This window comes from Peromyscus maniculatus, chromosome 12 (assembly GCF_049852395.1).
Source record: "Peromyscus maniculatus bairdii isolate BWxNUB_F1_BW_parent chromosome 12, HU_Pman_BW_mat_3.1, whole genome shotgun sequence".
In the NCBI taxonomy this organism is placed as follows: Eukaryota; Metazoa; Chordata; class Mammalia; order Rodentia; family Cricetidae; genus Peromyscus; species Peromyscus maniculatus.
This window is the reverse complement of record NC_134863.1, coordinates 8,097,604-8,117,683: the sequence shown is the minus strand read 5'-3', so window position 1 is coordinate 8,117,683 and position 20,080 is coordinate 8,097,604. Positions and strand designations below refer to the sequence as shown.

Sequence of the window (20,080 nt, the reverse complement as noted above, 5' to 3'; positions counted from 1 at the left end):
GAGATAACTCCTGTGTTAAATCCCTGAGGTCTGTTCATTGTCACAGCTTGCTGCACCCGAGAGTTGGCTGTCACTGGAACCAGCAGCTTCTGATGTCATGTCTAAACGTTGAGGAGTTGATGCAGACTTGGTGATTGAACATTTTTGAAAGTCACTTGTCAGAGATTTTGGCCAGCACACGAATCTCTAGCTCCTCCCCTTCCGGCCGTGAGGAGGTGAGAGTGCAGGAGAGTGCAGTGGCTTTTTGAGAAGGCCAATTGGTAACCTGTGTGTGAGTTCTTACATGTGGTAACTGCACTGGGGAGAAGGACGAGAGTAAGGAGGCAAGTTAGCTCTCCAGACTCTCTCACTAATCCAGTAATCGAATTCTGAGCTATTCTGTGTGTGAGTGTAGAGTTCCACGAGACATTACCCGTACAGCACACACACTTCTGTTCATGGTAAGTACACTTTCCTAGTACCCCTTGTTCTTTTGCCATTTTAAAGTGAGTATGAGAATGGTGAGGGCCATAGGCCAGAGAGAGTGAGGGGCGAAGACATGGACTGCAGAGCATATTTCCTAAACAAAACTGATGTTTTGAGGCAAAAGATCACACTATGTAGTTGAGTAGTAATTAATAGTACAATGTGTTGTGATTTTTTTTTTTTTCACCTTGCACTTTCCTGTCTTTGATGTGGAGATAAACAGTACCTTCTGAAATCAGGTTGTCTATACTGCATCATTTTTCAGAACTGAAAGAGGAGAACTGTGGTGGTTTGAAAGAAAACAGCCCCCAAAGGGAGTGGCACTGTTAGGAGGTGTGGCCTTGTTGGAGGAAGTGTGTCACTGAGGAGGCGGGCTTTGAGGTCTCATATATGCTCAAACCACATCCAGTGAGACATACCACTTCCTGTTGCCTGTGTGCAAGATGTAGAATTCTCAGCTACCTCTCCAGCACCATGTCTGCCTGCATGCCGCCATGTCCCACTATGATGATAATGGACTGAACCTCTGAACTGTAAGCCAGCCCAATGAAATGTTTTCCTTTATAAGAGTTGCCATGGTCATGGTGTCTCTTCACAGCACAAAAACCCTAACTAAGGTAAGAACTAAGGACAGGGAACTTTAGAGTAATGAGAGAAGAAATATGGGAATGCCCATAATACAAGGTTATGCTCCACATTTCAAGTAACAGAAGAGATAAATGTGAACATCACAAAATTATCAAGTCATTAAAATAAAGAGCACACATAGGGAAATTTGGCCAGAAGCATTAACAGTATGATAAGTTGCTAATAGTCTGTAAGAACTCCTTTAAAAATGTTAGTTGAGACTATCCTATATTTGACAACTTTCTATTCAGTTTTTCAAGAGATGAAGCATTTTCATTTTGGCATTTGATGACTAATAAGGAAACCTGAGGACAGGCAGATGCACCAGTACAAAAATAACACAAAGAATATCATATATTCTGGCATAAGTAATGTAGAAGCAGATCTTATTTCCACTAAAAGTGTTGAAGTAGCAGAAAGAGAATATCTCATAACGGGTTTGCTGACATAAGTTTTGACATATAGTAAGGACAAAAATATGCCAAAGCTTTTAACTCAGTATTTTCCAAATGGTGTTAACTCAGAGTATCTAGGAGAATGAAAGGACACTGACTAATGATGTAACTTTGGCTCTGTAATGGTGTAACTTTGCAAAACATTGAATTTTTTTTTTTTGAAAATCATGATATATATTAACTTTCCCCAAACAAGTATAGCTAAAGCTTTTTGTTCACACAATCTATTAATGACCTTTAGATTAATTTTTTTTAAGAAGTATTCTAGATTAAGTGTCTTTGAAATGGGTCAGCAGACTTACTGCCAAGTCTGTCCTGAGTCTGATCCCTGGGACCCACACAGGGAAAGCACCAGTTCCTGAAAATTGTTCTCTGACCTCCACATGATTCTGTAGCATGTTCACACATGAAAAATAAGCACATGTTAAAAATGTCCTAGATAAAAGATAAATATATGTGTATGTATATATGACAGCCAAGAGAAGTATTTGATATACTCTAAAACCAGATAATACATTTTTACCCAATATCTATTAATGTGTATAGGTCCTAAAATATTAAAATTATTCCAGGGTTAATAAATTTGTATTAAATTGTCATATGATCATTAAGTAACATGTGCAGAACTGACCTAGTCAGCCATTACCCTTCCTTCCATGGGAACAGCCCATATTTGCTCTTCAGGATTTCTCACCTTTGGGTTCTTCTCTGACTGTTCATTTTAGTGTTTGTTGCTCCCACCTTGGTTCTGGACATCCATGTTAGGGTGCCTTAGAACTCAGTCCTTGCATGTTCTTATTCTCTGTCTCTCTCTGTCTCCATCTCTTAAAAATTTGTAATCTAAGCTGGAGAGATGGCTCAGCAGTTAAGAGCACTGGCTGCTCTTCCAGAGGACCTGGGTTCAGTTCTCAGCACCCACATGGCAGCTCACAACTGTCTGTAACTCCAGTTCCATGAGACCTGACACCCTTACACAGACATTCATGCAGGCAAAACACCAGTGCACATAAAAATAAAAAATCTGGCTGGCAGTGGTGGTGCACGCCTTTAATCCCAGCACTCAGGAAGCAGAGCCAGGCAGATCTCTGTGAGTTCGAGGCCAGCCTGGTCTACAGGACAGGCACCAAAACTACACGGAGAAACCCTGTCTCGCAAAACCAACAAAAAAACAAAACAAAAATAAAAGATCTGGAATCCTTTCTCTTGGTGATTTCATTTCCTTTCTTGGTTCTATGATACTGACTTTCATAGTTTTGTCTCCAGCGTACACCTCTCCTCATCACCCTAGACTTGTGCATACAACTACACAACAAACTCTAGAATTAACAGTCAGAGGAGAACCTGGAGGTAAGGCATGCTGAAGACCAGCTAAAGGAGAATTCCAGACTGATGAGGTCAGTTCTATACACTGTATGGCTAATATGCATCTCAAACTTTTAACACGTTCAAACTTGAACTTAGAATCTTTGTTGCTATCAAAATTTTCTTCAGTTTCCCCAGCTCACTAACAGACAATTCCATACTTCCCAGTCCTCAAGCTTTGAGTTACCTTCACAATCTAATGGTTTAGAAAGTCCGATGACCGTGGTGGGGTGTGGTGGCATGTAGCAGGGTCCTTGCTGTTGTTCCCTTTGGGGAAGGGGGCCAAGTAGGTGCAGAGTCAATGACACAGACTCTGGGAGAATGTCAAAACAACAAGCTCAGTTTATTCAGGAAGAGGCAGGCCTTATATACCCTCCACCCCTCCCTGGGGGGAGGTCTGATGAATATGCATCTGCTGATGTGACATGGCTGCCTCTCATTGGTCCAGGTCATCTCCAGATCATGTTTCAGCTGCTGTTGCTAAGGCCATTGGGCAGACCCAGGTTGGCTCTCAGAAAGTATCTGTTTTACTTGGCTGGGCCTCAAGCCTGCTAGGGATGAGTCATTCCACAGTGGCACATACATTTATTTATCTATTTAAGTTTTTTAAAAAATATTTATTTATTTTACATCCTGGCCATAGTTTCCCTACCCCTTTCTCCTCCATTTCCCTCCCCACATCTCCTGTGTGTACCCCTCCCCCAATCCACTCCTCTTGTTTCTATTCAGAAAGGGGCAGGCATCCCATGGGTATCAGCAAAGCATGCCATATCAAGTTGTGGTAAGATTAAGCACCTTCCCTTGTGTTTAGGCTGAGCAAGGCAATCCAGTATGAGGAATAGGTTCTGAAGAGCCAGCCAGAGCATTAGAGACAGCCCTGTTCCCTGTTAGGAGTCCCACAAATAGATCAAGCTACACAACTGTCACATGTATGTAGAGAGCTTAGTTCAGTCCCATGTAGACTTCCTGGTTGTTGCTTCAGTCTCTGTGAGCTCCTGTGAGCCAGGTTAGTTGTTTGGTGGGTTTTCTTGTGATGTCCTTGACCCCTCTGGTTCCTACAGTCCTTCCTTCCTCTCTTCAGCAGGGTTCCCCAAGCTCTGCCTAATGTTTGGCTGTGGCTCTCTGCATCTGTTTCTGTCAGTTATTGGATGAAGGCTCTCTGATGACAATTGGGGTTGTCACTGATCTGATCACAGGAGATGGCCACTTCAGGCTACATATCCACCATTGCTAGGAGTCTTGGCTGGGGTCATCCTTGTAGATTCATGTGAATTTCCCTTGCATCAGGTTTCTATCTGATGCCTTTAATCCCAGCGTTTGGGAAGTAGAGGCAGGTAGATCTTTGTGAGTTCAAGGCCAGAATGGTCTACAAAATGAGTTCCAGGACAGCTGAGGCTATTACACAGAAAAACCCTGTCTCAAAAAACAAAAACAAAAAACCAAAAGGAAAGTCCCATTGACTCAACTCTGAATCCATCAGACTCGATTCATCTCTCTTACAGTTGCCTACTAATGCTTCTTCCTTTGCCATTTCAACCTAGTAATGAGGCCAAGTGTCCTACTGAGAGAAAGCCATGCTGTCACCCCTGTTCCAGAGGGGCTCCCTTTACCTCTCCAGCATGATGGCTTCTTGATCCTGATTCACTTGCCTCAGCTGCTGTACCCTCTTTCTGGCTTGAGAGATTTTTCAGGTGCTGTTTCCTGGTCTTGGAATGTTCCTCATTCCATGTGGTATATTCCTTCTCTCTGAGGTCATAGCTCAAGTCATTTCCTTAATGAAGTCGAGGCTAGCCCACTCCTTTACTCCCTCCCACCTGTGCATAGCCTTAACCTAGGTAGGCTCTTTCCTCTGTCATTCCTGGAGGAAGGTTTTGCTTGGGATAGTGCTCTGGGTGGTATGGCTTGTAGAACTTAGAATTTATCTTTCAGTGCCTTTTGTCTATAATGCTTCTGTAGAGAAATCCACTGACAATGTTTAGTGTCTCTGTGTATGTGACAGATTGATCTCTGTAGAGAAATCCACTGACAGTGTTTAGGGTCTCTCTGTATGTGACAGATTGATCTTCTCTGTAGAGAAATCCACTGACAGTGTTTAGGTGGCAGATTGATCTCTGTAGAGAAATCCACTGACAGTGTTTAGGGTCTCTCTGTATGTGGCAGATTGATCTTCTCTGTAGAGAAATCCACTGACAATGTTTAGGGTCTCTCTGTATGTGGCAGATTGATCTTCTCTGTAGAGAAATCCACTGACAGTGTTTAGGGTCTCTCTGTATGTGACAGATTGATCTTCTCTGTAGAGAAATCCACTGACAGTGTTTAGGGTCTCTCTGTATGTGGCAGATTGATCTCTGTAGAGAAATCCACTGACAGTGTTTAGGGTCTCTCTGTATGTGGCAGATTGATCTTCTCTGTAGAGAAATCCACTGACAGTGTTTAGGGTCTCTCTGTATGTGACAGATTGATCTTCTCTGTAGAGAAATCCACTGACAGTGTTTAGGGTCTCTTTGTATGTGGCAGATTGATCTTCTCTGTAGAGAAATCCACTGACAGTGTTTAGGGTCTCTCTGTATGTGACAGATTGATCTTCTCTGTAGAGAAATCCACTGACAGTGTTTAGGGTCTCTCTGTATGTGGCAGATTGATCTCTGTAGAGAAATCCACTGACAGTGTTTAGGGTCTCTCTGTATGTGACAGATTGATCTTCTCTGTAGAGAAATCCACTGACAGTGTTTAGGGTCTCTCTGTGTGTGACAGATTGATTTTCTCTTGACACAGATTTTTGTCTTTGACTTTTGGCAGTTTAGTCACACTATTTCTTTGTGGGGGCTTCCTTGGGTTCCTAGTTGGAACACTTTGACCTTGTTGAATTTAGATGTGTAGGGCCAGTGGGGTGGCTCCGTGGGTAAAGGTGCCTGCTGCAAAGCCTGGTGACCCAGGTTCAGTCCCCGGACCTGCATGGTAGAAGGAGAGCTGTTCTCTGGTATTTTCATATGTGCACCGTGGCACACACAAGAAGTAAAGATGGAATAAAAATGTAGAGGCCCATTCCCTTTCCCTCGTTTAGCAAAATTTGAATTATTGCTACTTTATACTGTCTCTCTCTTACCACACTAGAACTCCATCTCAGCCTGCCCACGTGCTGAGTTTACAGAAGGGAGGTGACATGCCTGGCTAGCTTTGATTTCTTTGGTTCCTGTGACATTTCCCTCAGTATTTGTTTTTACCTGTCCACCTAGATAGTTTTGGAACCTCTCAAATCTTTTATGGGTGTGTGTTCTCTGGGCTGTGCATGTATTTCCCATTGGAGAACTTTCTTTTCAGGAACTTATAAGGGTTTCTTGCTCCCTCTGGTGTCTGCCTTTGGTACTGCAGGCTTTGGTGCTCTAGTCTTCCCTGGCATTCAAAAATTCCAAATTCTGTCAGCATTTCCAAGTCAGGCTTGATAGAAAAAACAGTCCCTCAAGGCCCCTGAAAAGATGAGAGTTTAGACATACCTTCTTCTTTTCTCTTTCCCTGACAAGGAAGAAGCTGTGCAGTTCACACTCCAGCCATGCTGGCCTGGCATCTTTCTATGTGGTCAGGTACATGTCAGGTGCTTGGCTGGCCATGGAGGTCCAAATAGGCAGTCCCACCAGCAGGTGAGCCATTAGATGTGTGTTACACTCTGGGTGTGACTCGGTTGGGCGTAGCTGGACTGGTCCAGGGAAAGAGTGAAATAAAAAGCTTTTCACACCTGTGTGAAAGTGCCTGTGTTTAGCGTTGGGCTTCCGGCTGAGGTTCGCCTGCAGAGACTAACCTCATATACTCCGGAAGAACTGCCAGCTCCAACTGATCAGCTGCAAGTTGTGGTTACCGCAGACCCCTCCTCGGGGTTCAGTTGATGTGCTAGATTTCCCACAGAATAGGGACACGCCTGTGGATGACTAAAGGACACTAGGAAAGACCTCTGCGCTCCAGGAACTCCGCAGGTGAGCTGTCAGAACGTTCCTTTGGATTTTATGAAAGCTTTATTGTCCAGCTATGATTAATTGCCTCGTTGGTTTATTTAACTGTAAGCCCCTATGCCCTCCTGCATCTAGTCTTGCCTCTCAGTCTTTGCAGTGGTGGGTTCCCATTGAGTTTCCTGGGTTACCTGCCATTGGCCAGCTCATTAACATACAAATATATTCATTGCTTGAAGATTATTTCAGGGTTTTTTGTTTGGTTTGGTTTGCTAAGTAGCTGAGACTTGCGGAGTAGAAGTAGAGGTGAGAAATCTTTGAGAGAAAATGATTTGATTACCTGTGTTTTCCTCTGTCCCAATTATTAAATTTTTAATCTTGCCTTTATTTGAAAGATCAGAGTTGCATGTTCTTGAGAAATTAATATCCCAGTCACTGTTCTTCAGTAAACTGGAGGCAGTATTAGGAGGAGACACCGAGGACCTGGGCAAGAAAGACAGCTGGCCTCAAGTCAGCCCTGCAGTCAGTGTGACGTCATGCTTGGCAAAGGACAGAGTCACAGCAATTTAGAGGTATTTATTTTCTATTCTAGAGTCTGGACATTTCATTCAGTAAGTAGAGTACAGGTTCTGGGGATCTGAGCACAAGTTTTAGACACAGAAAAGGGCCTGAAGAAAGTAACAACAAGGTAGCCGGGCGGTGGTGGGGCACGCCTTTAATCCCAGCACTTGGGAGGCAGAGGCAAGTGGATCTTTGTGAGTTCAAGGCCAGCCTGGTCTACAGAGTGAGCTCTAAGACAGCCAGAACTACTCAGAGAGTTCCTCGAAAAAACCACCACCAACAAAAAAGAAAGTAGTGACAAGATTGGTCATTTTTTTTTTTTTTTTTTTTTTGAGACAGGGTTTCTCTGTTGTAGCTTTGCGCCTTTCCTGGGACTCACTTGGTAGCCCAGGCTGGCCTCGAACTCACAGAGATCCGCCTGCCTCTGCCTCCCGAGTGCTGGGATTAAAGGCGTGCGCCACCACCGCCCGGCTAAGATTGGTCATTTCTTTGAAACATGGGACAAGAGACAGAAGAGCAGAAAAATCGCTCTTTTCCAGGAGGCATAGGGATTGGTGCAGAGGAAACTCAACCCCACCAGTTCTACCTGACCTCTTTTTGGGAAGTCTGGCTCTTATTTCAAAAATCCCGATTCTTCAGAAGGGTGCAGTTTCAACTTGACTGGGTTGAACTTTAGCTTGAGTGACTCCATTTTGATTTTTAGCCTTGTGTATTGGGTCCCAGTACAGGAGCTTAGCCCTGGAAGTAGCCTCCAGCAATTTCTATTAATATGCCAATGTTTCAGAAATTTCCCTAAGGACCTATAATAGTACTAGGGATGTAGCTCAGTTGGTAGAGTCCTTGCCTAGCAGGCGTGAGGCCCTGGAACTCATCTCTGGCTTGGCCTACATTCAGAGAGGTGAACTACACTTGTCACCCCAGCTATCAGGAGACAGAGGAAAGATCAGTAGCTGAAGGACATTACCAGCTCCAAAGGGAGTTCAAGGTCAGTCTAGATTATGTGAGACCTTGCCTCAAAAGTAATTACATGGGGCTGGAGGGCTGGCTAAGTGGTTAACAGCACTTGCTGTTCTTGCGATCATCCCAGGTGTGGTTCCCAGGACCCACGTGGGACTCACAACCGTTCTCAGCTACAGCTCCTAGGGATCCGATACCTGTTTTTTGCCTCTACTGGCACCAGGTTTGCGCACACACACGTCTTAGTTAGGGTTTCTGTTGCTATGAAGAGACATCGTGACCACGGCAGCTCTTATAAAGGAAAACATTTAATTGGGGGGCTGGCTTACAGTTCAGAGGTCAGTCCATTGTCATGACAAGAAGCAGGGCAGCATGCAGGCAGCATGGTGCTGGAGGGAGAAGGAGCTGAGAGTTGGTAGGCAGCAGGTCCCCTCTGCTGAATTTCCCATTTCCTGTATGCTTGCTTCTCAGCTTATGAAAAACCAGTAAATTCTGTAGAAACTCAGACTGCGAAATCTTACTTTTTTTCTCCTTAACCCTGGCTTGAACATTAGAAACCTCAAAGCCCACCTCCGGTGACACACTTCCTCCAACAAGGCCACACCTACTCCATCAAGGCCACACCTACTTCAACAAGGCCACACCTCCTAATAGTGCCACTCCCTGAGCCTCTGGGGGCCATTCTTATCCAAACCACGACAACACATGCAGGCAAAATACTCATACACATAAAAATAATTTTTAAATAAATATATTTAAATTAAAAAATTATTCTAAAAGTTAAGCCATCACTCCATCCCCTTTAAAAATTTTACAAAAAAAAAAATTGTGAAACTTATGACCTGTGTAATAAAAGGTGTCAGCCACTATTCTAGAATAATACATTGAGATATTCTAGTACACGTTATCTCTAAGCACATGATCCCCTCTGTTGAATTTCCCAATTCCTGTATGCTTTCTTCTCAGCTTATGAAACACCAATAAATGCTGTAGAAATTCAGACTGTGAAATGTCTTTTTTCCCTTAACCCTGCAAACAGTGTTTGAAAGAAAACTAGATTTCTGGGTTACAATTCCAGGGCAGTGCTTACTGTAGTTTCCACTTGTGAGAACGAGCGTAGCAAGGCCGAGGGAGGAGCTGGAGGTGTGGCTGGATGGTATGTGAGGGGAAAGAATAGGTTCCATGACCACCTCACAGCAGCTCCAAAGGCCTTTTCTGCAAAGACAGATGCTTTAGAAATCCTCTAATAGGCCGGGCGGTGGTGGCGCACGCCTTTAATCCCAGCACTCGGGAGGCAGAGGCAGGCGGATCTCTGTGAGTTCGAGGCCAGCCTGGGCTACCAAGTGAGTTCCAGGAAAGGCGCAAAGCTATACAGAGAAACCCTGTCTCGTAAAACCAAAAAAAAAAAAAAAAAAAAAAAAAAAAAAAAAAAGAAATCCTCTAATAAAAACAATAGAGGCTTCGTATCATCCAGGTGTTTAGGCAGTTACACTAAAGTTACAGGCTCAGGTGTGGATTCAAACTCTCCCCTCAGCACAGTGGAGTCGCATTTGGAAACAGGCCTGTGGGGAAAGTTGAACCATGTCTTGCGAGTGTATTGACCCTGTAAGTATGGAATGTGAAATATAACAAAAGTTTGATACTTTCCTCAGTGGCCTAAAGGACAAAAGCTTTTCACTTGGTATAAAGCTTATTGATTCATCTGTAGTCTCAACAACCAGGCCAAGGTGCACGGACAGATACCACTTGGCATGCCATTCTAATATGTCATGTGAAAGCAGTTTCTGTCTGGAAGTCAGAAGATACTCTCAGCTGACAGGGGAATTCCAGCAGGGCCGTTCAACCATTCAAACTTTAAAGGAAAACACAATTGGGAAAAGCTGCCTCTGTGTAAACATTAGCCCATCTGGTTTAAGTGGCTCCTTTTATCTTGTTTGTTTTAATATAAAAAGGAGGCCTGGAACTCGATTTCTTTTATACTTTGATTAAAAATAAGTTTAAGGAACTTGGAAACTTATTCTTTCATGATTTGTCTTTTTTAGTGCTTAGAATGAAGCCACCCCAACCCTCAGCCTTAAAGTACAGGAGACATAGAGACAGGAGGTGTGTGTGTGTGTGTGTGTGTGTGTGTGTGTGTGTGTGTGTGTGCGTGTGTGTATATATGTGTGTGTGTGTGTATGTGTGTGTGCATGTGTGTATATATGTGTGTGTGCGTGTGTGTATATATGTGTGTGTGCATGTGTGTATATGTGTGTGTGTGAGACCTTAGCTTGCTTGTGGCGAACAAAGGACAGCTTGCTGCACTCCATCTTCACCCACTGAGTGGGGCCTGAAGCTGGGGTCCGGCCTGCAGACTTGTGCACCTTTACCCTTTAGAGCTCTTAAAGGCAGAGATTCATAAAATACTTTCAATATGTTTTTCCCTCAGTTCTGTCAGTTGAGACATAACCCATTGTTCTTGAAGCTTTATAAACCTACCCTTAACCGATATTAGTAAACATGCTTTTTGACTAAGCAAACATTGCTGAGTGCATATAATAAATTGCAGCAGTTCTCAGCCTGTGGGTCATAATGCCCGCAGGGGTCACATATCAGATATCCTGCATATCATGTTTACATTACAGTTCATGGCAGTAGCAAAATTACAGTTGTGAAGTAGCAATGAAATAATTTTATGGTGGGGGATTCACTGCAACATGAAGTATTAAATACACATGTATTAGAGGGTCTTTAATTATTAAGTATTAGGAAGGTCGAGAACCGCTGGTGTAGAGCATGTCTCCTCTGTAAATATCTGGACACAAATGGAGGCTACTAGGAAGTAGCAGGGCAGGGGTTCATGCTTCGGCTGGCCCTTTTTCAGCCTGAATCTTTTTTTTTTTTTTTTAAAGATTTATTTATTATGTATACAGTGTTCTGCCTACATGTATGCTTGCAGACCACAAGAGGGCACCAGATCTCACTATGGATGGTTGTGAGCCACCATGTAGTTGCTGGGAATTGAACTCAGGACCCCTGGAAGAACAGCCAGTGCTCTTAACCTCTGAGCCATCTCTCCAGCCCCCTTCAGCCGGAATCTTTAAATCTACAGTTAAGGTTTAAACATGTGGTGCCTCATTAAATGGTAGGGTCTGGAGTTTACCTTCTCAGGGTTTGCGGGGCTTTCTGACCTCGAAGTTGTGTGCGCGTCTGCAAGGCCTTTGGGAACGTTCTGGGTAGCTCGGTGCGTTGTCCCTGTTCCAGACTCCTGCTGCTGCAGTGGTGGCTTCTCTAGCGATCTACCTCCGGACAAAAGAGAGCCCCAAAAAGGAGTTTATTAGATATCGAGTCGGTAGTAAGTGTTTATATTTCTGGAATAACTACAGCAAGAGTGTGCATCTCTGCATGAGTTCTGTCGGGGATGCATTACAGTCGTGAACAATACTTGCTTCACTCAGTATCCAAGCCAGATAATATTTAGAGAAATTACTCCTTTGGCATAGTTTTGGATGATATTTTCTAGGGACTCTTGTACATTACTTATGTTTTTGCTACTCGACTGACCTCCACACGGAGCCTTTACCAGGTGAGAAGACTGCCTTGTGGCCAGCAGTAGGATGTTTACGATGATGTGGAAACTATTGGAGCAAAGTAAGTTAATCAAGCCGGTAATTATCTTTGCTTACGAGGATTTAATGCTAAAATAGCATTTCATCTTAATTGGGAGAAATTAGGGATGAAAACTGATCTTCCACATTCTCTGTGTCCCGTTTATCATACGTAAGACCTGGTTGTAGTAGTGTTTGAGGTAGTTTAGAATTTGAAGCACAGTCTCGAACTCTGCTGGTGACAGACACATCCGTAGTGTACCTCTGGCACACAGGCACACACGGGTGTGCATGTATCACATACTCTTATACATACATGAGTTAGAACTCTCATTTGCCGTCATCAGATACTATTGACTAAGCAGAGACTTCACCTCAGCCACAGGCACGTAGGACAAACAGTAAGTGGTCACATAAGCTGAGAAACAGTGGCAGATGGGATCAAGTTCAGACTTCATTTTTTATTTTTCTTCTTTGAAAATGAAATATATTTTGTAATTTGCCAAGTGAAGCCACAATTCATATTATCTTTGAAATTCTAGGTATCCCCAATTTTAAAAGCAGGCACATATTCCAACATGACTGCTCTGACGAAGTCTCAGATTTGTGCCCAAGTGTCCCCTATGAAAATAGAGAGTGAGAGTATTCTCCTGGGAAGAGCATTAGCAAGCAGAGAGGAGTCATAAGCAGGATCGTGGATGCCGGCGGTTTCCAGAGGCCTTTGAGCCGGGTGTCCCTCAGCTCCCGGCTCTGCTTTACTGGAAGTGAGGTGGGCTTTGGGTGCCCCTGAGCTTCCGGCTCTGCTTTACTGGAAGTGAGGTGGGCTTTGGGTGCCCCTGAGCTTCCGGCTCTGCTTTACTGGAAGTGAGGTGGGCTTTGGGTGTCCCTCAGCTCCCGGCTCTGCTTTACTGGAAGTGAGGTGGGCTTTGGGTGTCCCTGAGCTTCCGGCTCTGCTTTACTGGAAGTGAGGTGGGCTTTAGGTGTCCCTCAGCTCCCGGCTCTGCTTTACTGGAAGTGAGGTGGGCTTTGGGTGTCCCTCGCACCTCCGCCCCGTCGTTTACACCAGTGTCCGGTGGTCTCTTCAGTGTCTTTCCTGGGACAGTGCACACACTGTCTTTTGTGCTTTCACACTGTCCCAGCGCTTTCCCAAGCCCTTGCCCGCTTCCGCTGCCTGCCTTGCTGCCACGCTTGTCCCTGAACTGTTTGTGTCCCTTGACTCGGCATCTGCTTCTCCGTCCTCTGTTTCTCTCCTGTCTTGGTCTGCCTCCTTGTCTGGACCCTTATCTTATAGTAAGTCAATAGCTGCCTTTTGGATATTCCATCCAGAACATTTGGGGTTACTGTACACCCTGGGCTTACAAATTCATGTTCCCAGTGCCGTACACAATGCCGGGTGTAGTGGGTACCAACCGATAGTTGTTGAATTAATGAATTTAGTGAATTTTTAATATGCAATTATTTGTGTGTGTGTGTGGGGGGGATGGGATGCACTTGCTACAATGTGTGCTTGGAGTTTGGCTGACAACTAGTGTGTTGTGGGAATTTTGCCATTCGGTCTAATGACCCATGGAATGGAGCCGGCTGGTCCTGTATGCGTGGTCTCCTCTAAAGATATGTGACCCTTTAAGAATCAAGGGGGTTGGGTGGTGGATGGTTTCCTGACCATTCGGTGACCTGGTTCGGACCTTTCCCCATCCCTCCCTAGTGGACGAAGACACAGAGGTGCCTCTTCGTTCTGTATTCATGAGTGTGTTATATCAGTTTCATCCTTTTAATAAATAAGTCCTGATCCAAGACTTCTGTGACCTGGCGCAGAGTGGGTGGCCTTCCGAGCGCCCGCCTGACCATACCAGCTAGCCTAATATCCCCGCCTGCTAGTCGCTTGTAGCCAAAAATGCCCAGCGGCTCCCCTGGTTCCGAGGCTAACTACACCCCAACTCCGCCTTTTTTGTTTTGTTTTGAGACAGGGTTTCTCCGTGTAGTTTTTTGCCTGTCCTGGATCTCGCTCTGTAGACCAGGCTGGCTTCGAACTCACAGAGATCAGCCTGGCTCTGCCTTTCGAGCTGGGGTTAAAGGCGTCCGCCACCACCGCCGGGCTCCGACTCCATCTTTTAAAATCCCTGCTCAGCCAGACACACGCGGGACACACACGGCTGCGTGCTCCTCCCGCCCCGCGCCTGCTGGCTCCCAGCCAGCCTGCGTTCCGCCTCCGGGTGGTCCGTGTGCATTCCCGAGTCCTGCCAGCGTTCGGGCCTCGGTCCGGCGGGCAGTTCCTCCAGGAGCACAACACCCGTCACGGCCTGCACATCACAACCCGGGTCTTTAAAATCCCCGCTCGTGACCGCGGAGCCGCCGGACACGCGCCGCAGCGACGCCTGCTGCGGACTGTAGCTATTACAGGAGCCGCTCCCCCTGGTTCGGTCCGAGGCACACAGATTCAGCCTCCAGTTTGAGCTAAGCACCACGCCCCTCGCCTGCCCACCCTGAGACGCCGCTGGCGAGCAGAGCTGTCCTGTCGGCCAGCAGTTTCCCCCGCACCCCCGGCTTCCAGGGGAGCCGCCACCGCGCCGCGACCACCACTCCATGCTCAACCCTCTTGATCCCCGCGCCAGAGCATCGCTCGGAGTCCTGTATCTCCCTCCCCCCCACTCCCCAACTATACGGGTCTGGGCCAGAAGCATTCTCTCACCTGCTGGTCCAGCTACTTGGAGCATTCGCTCAAAGTATTTCCTTCTGGATGATTGTTCTTGTTGTATGCAGTTTCATTTCTTGTTAAGGTGATTTTCTTTTCCTTTCTCTGGACAATTCTTGACAATTGTTCTTATTGTATGTAGTTTTTACATGGCCTGCCCTAATACTAGTGGGAGTTGGTTCTCTCCCTCTGCGATGGGTATCAAACAGAGTGTCAGGCTTACAGCAAGCGCCGTTACTTGCTGAGCCGTCTCACCAGCCTAAAATCAGGCGCATCCTCTCTCCTGGGATTTTCATCTCTCGTCACTAATGTGTTTGGTTTTCCTCTGCTATTGCAAACAAACTGGTTGCTTTCTTTTGAAATGTCTTGTCTGAGTAGGACACTCTCATGACCTTTATTTTAACATAAGCCCTCGTCTCCTTGTGGCAAGATTGCGCCCATGGCTTTTCATCTTGCCTCTTTGATTCTCTTCTCTCCTTTCTCCAAGCCACCTGCACTCCCCCTGCAGCCTGTCCTGATAGTGTTTAAAGCGTCTGTTTAAAGATGGGCGAAATGGCTCAAGCTGTGGGCGTGACATAGTTGTCAAAACTAAGAAACTAATATGATTATTATCTGAAATCCAGACTTCATTTGGTTTTTACAGAGTTTTTCAAGTATTGTATTTTTCTATTTCAGCATATAATCTAGGGTGCCACATTGCATTTAGCATATCTTCAAACTGGGAATCTCAGCTCTGGTGAAAAGTTCCAAACCTCAAAAAGGTGTATGTGTGTCTTCCACTGCTGCAGCTCCGCTAGGGTTTGTCTGTTGTTTCTGTTTTTATAAATATCCCTCCTGAGATGCAGGCACACACACCCAGCCTCAGCCATGCCCATGTGCATGCAGGCACACACACCCTGCCTCAGCCATGCCCATGTGCATGCAGGCACACACACCCTGCCTCAGCCATGCCCATGTGCATGCAGGCACACACACCCAGCCTCAGCCATGCCCATGTGCATGCAGGCACACACACCCAGCCTCAGCCATGCCCATGTGCATGCAGGCACACACACCCTGCCTCAGCCATGCCCATGTGCATGCATGCACACACACCCTGCCTCAGCCATGCCTATGTGCATGCACGAGCATACACACCCTGCCTCACCCATGCCCATACGCATGCACAAGCATGCATACCCTTCTTCACCCATGCCCATGTGCATGCATGAGTGTACATATAATTGCATTGAAATATATTTCTCTACATATATATATTTTCAATTAGTAGAGTTTGCTTTTCTTCATGTGTAACCCAAAATTACCTTACTGTCCACTCATACCCATTAGATATCCGCACGATAACTGCATTTACCAGTTCCCTTAGGATTCATGTCCTTTGCTTTTGCAAGTAATGCTGCAGTGGATATCCATGCACACATGGGAAGACGTGGTTTTGGTCTGTGTTATATGATAGGCCCGTGATGAAAGGGTCTCTGTGTTCCTTATTTGTCTACTTGCTTTTCAGAGTTTGCCAGTTTTGTTTCTAGTATTTCCCTATAATTTCACCAGCATTATGTCTTAGACAACATTTTGAATTTTGCCAAATTAAAGTTAAAATATAGCTTAAGATAATGTTGTTCTCTTTTTTTCATTTCTCTTATCCCGAATGAAGTTGAGTGTCCGCCTCAGTCACTGGTCTATTTCTGTGAAGAGGTACCATGACCAAAGCAACTCTTATCAAATTCGGCCTTGCTTACAGTTTCAGAAATTTAGTCCATTATCATCATAGTGGGAGGCATGGCAGCATGCAGGCAGACATAGTGGTGGAGAGTTAGCTGAGAGGTCTACATCCAGATCGGCAGGCATCAGGAAGAAAGAGTGACTGGACCTGGTTTGGGCTTTTGAAACCTCAAAGCCCACCTCCAGTGACGTACTTCCTGTAACAAGGCCACGCCTCCTGATCCTTCCCAATAGTGCCACTCCCTGGTGACCAAGCATTTGATTCTGTGGGGGCCATTCTCATCCAAACCCCACAGTGTCTTCGTAGACTTGAAAACAACCCCCGTTTCTTCTCTCACGTGTAGCTAGACCAGTGGTCACACAGAGGCCGTTTGTGTGTCTGGCGCCAGCACAGGAGAGGAAACACTTAGGGGAGAGTCAAGTCGGGGACCTGATGCTGGGTAGTTTATGTGACGACAACGCGGGGATCTTCTAAGTTGAGTGTAATTCATTAAAATCGACAGCAGTGTTTGCCTCCAGACCAAGGAGTCTGACTGTCTGTCTTTACCAGACCTCTTAGATAGGTTATCCACTTGAAAGGGAACATACTGAAATTAAAGCACCTTTGTTATTTTGCCACCCTACAGAAATGATCACAAATTACGGTTTAAATGGCTAAAAGCTAGGGAGCTGGAGAGCTGGCTCGGTGGCTCAGGACCACTGCTCTTGCCCAGGACCCCAGTGTGTTTGCTCGCTCCCGTGTCAGCCCAGTGCCAGGGCATCTCATGCCTCTGCCCTCCGTGGCGCCTACCTTCACAAGCACACGTCCCCTGCAGACACACGTATACACGTAAAAAATAAATCAAGATTACAAATTAGGTTCACATGGGTCTCACTGGGCTTAAAACCATGTCTTTTCAGGGCTTCGATCCTTCCTGGAGGAACATCTGGGTTTTTGCTTCTTCTAGCTTCAAAGCCCACCCTTAGACTGTGGGTCTTCCCCACCTTCAAGCCAGCAGGAATTAGTGGGGCCCTCATGGTGACACCCTCTGACCACAGCTGGGAAGAGTTTGCCACGTCTAACAGTCTTGTGATTGGATTGGCTCTATCTGAATAATGTCATTCCAAGGTTTGTAAACTCAATCCCATGTACAAAGTCCCTTGTGTAAAGTAGCTTTCACAGGTTCTGATGATGGGGACACGTCACTCTGCTCATTGCAGAGAGTCACCAGGATGTGAGGAAGTCAAGTTATACACAGAGAATCAGACTAAGAAAAGCTGAAGACGATTCCAAAATGTATTTCCTGGAGGACAATATTGTAACGCTCCCAGAGTAGTGGATGCATTTAGCCCATAGTAGATGGCTGCCACCGCAGAGGCTCCTGGGAGAACTGCACATACAGTTGCTCAGGAGCAAAAGCCTGCAGCCCAAGAAGCAGCATCATATTATGGAAACAGATGGTTTGAGTGTCTGGAAAGCACTGTTAAATTTACAAGGACTCCTGCATTACTTCACTAGGTAAAGAGGTGGGTAGGGTGAGGTGAGGGAGGACAGCAGAGAAGCAAGAAAGATTCTCTTTCTGCTGTGACTGTACAATGTATAGATTCCAAGGAGGAGGAGCAACTTTGAAATAAAAATCGAGATACTTGAAACTCTGAGGACTGGACTCCTCCCACCCTGGAACACAAGGAAGAGAATCCCTCTGAGACCCAAGCCCTGCCATCAGAAATGAGAGAATTGTCAGACTTTTCCTAGTCTTCGTTACACTGTCTCTTTAAACACTTTGGACTTGACCTTTGGGATGTTGCTGACAGGCAGGAGTTAAAGGAACAAGCCCTCCTACCTGCTTGTCGGGCGGGAGCTTCCAAGGCCACTGCAAACGTGTATGTGTGTGAACTTGATCCAGAAACAGCCAGGCAGGGGCCAAAGTTTAATTGAGGGAGTAGTTGGCTGCCAGTAGTTCCATGCTGTCCGTACAGCCTGACTTCAGTGTGCCGTAAGTAGTTTTTTGTTTTTTAACTTGGATGGCATTTTAACATAGAAGATTTGCAAGAATAATTTACATAAGATTAAATCAAGATCTGTGTGTGTCTTCTCAACTAGCTCTGCTTTAGGACGATTCAGCGTTTCGCAAATAGTTTTGTACTTTAAAACGAAAAGAAACCATAAAAATCTGAAGCAAGTATTTTACTCAAATAGCTCCTGATTGTAGAAAATGGTCCTTAGTGTCTTCTGTTGAGTGGAAGTGTCTGCAGTGGAAAGCAAATGGACATGGAGACAGGGTGTTTCCAGATCGCGCTGATTTTCCCCACGTTCCTTACAGCTGCCTTAAGGCTGTGTCAGCAGATATCCGTCTGGGGTGACCGAGGTAGAGATCTGTGTATTCAGAGAAATGAAATGAATGAGAAAGCCATGCTTCAAATGTAACAAAATATTGGGATCCTAGACACAGGAGCAGCAAAATGAAATGGGCGCAAGTGTCCCGAGAAACGTAATGTGACTTGAGAGAAATATTTGAAGATTTTGACATGTGTATTGATTTGTCAGGTGGAAATCCCAGTCCTACAGTATATAAAATAAACCCCATATATGAGATTGGTGGTGCTCCTACTGTCCTCATTTTGAGGTTAGGATTCCTGGAACTGCACATTATTATATAAACACGCTGACTTCTCGAGAGTAGCTACAAGGATGTTAAGGCTGTATTTGGTGTTGCAAGGGTTGGTATTTTCTATTTTCCTTTTACTAAAATGGATTTAAAAAACTGATGCATGACAATTTGTGATTTTGAATATGGACATAAAGTTTGGCATAGTTAATATATGTGTTAAAGGCTAGCTTTTGGCCAGTCACACTGCCAGCCATTGGTGGATACTGAGATGGTTGAGGTGGGAGTTCGCTGTGTTTCCCTGTCTTCAGACCTTAGGGACAGTTTATTTCCACACAGCTTCTTACTGCCGTGTGCTGAGTGGGAGCCAGACTGTGGTACTGGTGGAATGTGAACTCAGGCTCCCGGACTGCAGAGAAATGAGAACTCTGTTCACTCTTTAGACTGTTGATCTCAGTAACCCTAGGCTCCTGACCAGTTAATTTCCTTAAGGCAAGGAACTTTCTTGGGCGAAGTTATTTGGTTAGTTGTTGGGTCCTGAAGCGAAACTAGGGAGGGAGTAGACGTCTTTGGAAAGAAGCCAGAGTATGGTACCTCAGTCACCGGCGAAGCAGCTGTTTCCTGATTGGATTTGAAATATTCAGTCTTTTAGTCACCTGGAAGGTCAGACAGGTGACGACTTCTGAATCTTACAAAAATCCTTGGGTAATTTTTAAAAGCCAGGCTCCTTTGGAAATTCTCAGATGCCTCTGTGAGCCACCTATACGTTTCTGCAAGTCACTTAACATCCCACCATTGCTGGTGACCTGGTCTATCTAACATCCCACCATTGCTGGTGACCTGGTCTGGCTCCTGAGCATGTTTGTACCGGACGCCCCACGGGCCTTCTCTTCGGTTCACTCCACTACACACGTTTTGGCTGATTCCTAGATACATCGGGCTTGCTCCTGTCTTAGGGCCTTCGCTGTGTGGGGAGCTCTTTTCCCGGGTCGTCTCTTCCTGTGGTCATCAACACTTCCTCCTAGCAGGCCTCCCAGACTACCCCGAAGGTACGGCCTCCACTCGTACGCTCCACACCACTCCTTTCCCCTGTGCGTTGGTTTGCTGTCTGTTTTTAACGTTC

At 45.6% G+C, this 20,080-nt stretch overlaps 1 protein-coding gene across 2 annotated transcripts in view; it reads left to right on the top strand.

The window, feature by feature from the left end:
- Positions 1 to 20,080, top strand: part of Map3k13 (mitogen-activated protein kinase kinase kinase 13) — a 194,283-nt gene that overhangs the window by 13,419 nt on the left and 160,784 nt on the right. The window contains exon 1 of one of the 2 annotated variants that reach the window (XM_016006269.3): positions 15,197 to 18,345. The exons of the other annotated variant lie outside the window; for it this stretch is intronic. The gene's annotated coding sequence lies outside the window, so the exon portion shown is untranslated. Of the gene's footprint in view, positions 1 to 15,196; positions 18,346 to 20,080 lie in introns of those variants that run through there. 2 annotated transcript variants of the gene reach the window in all.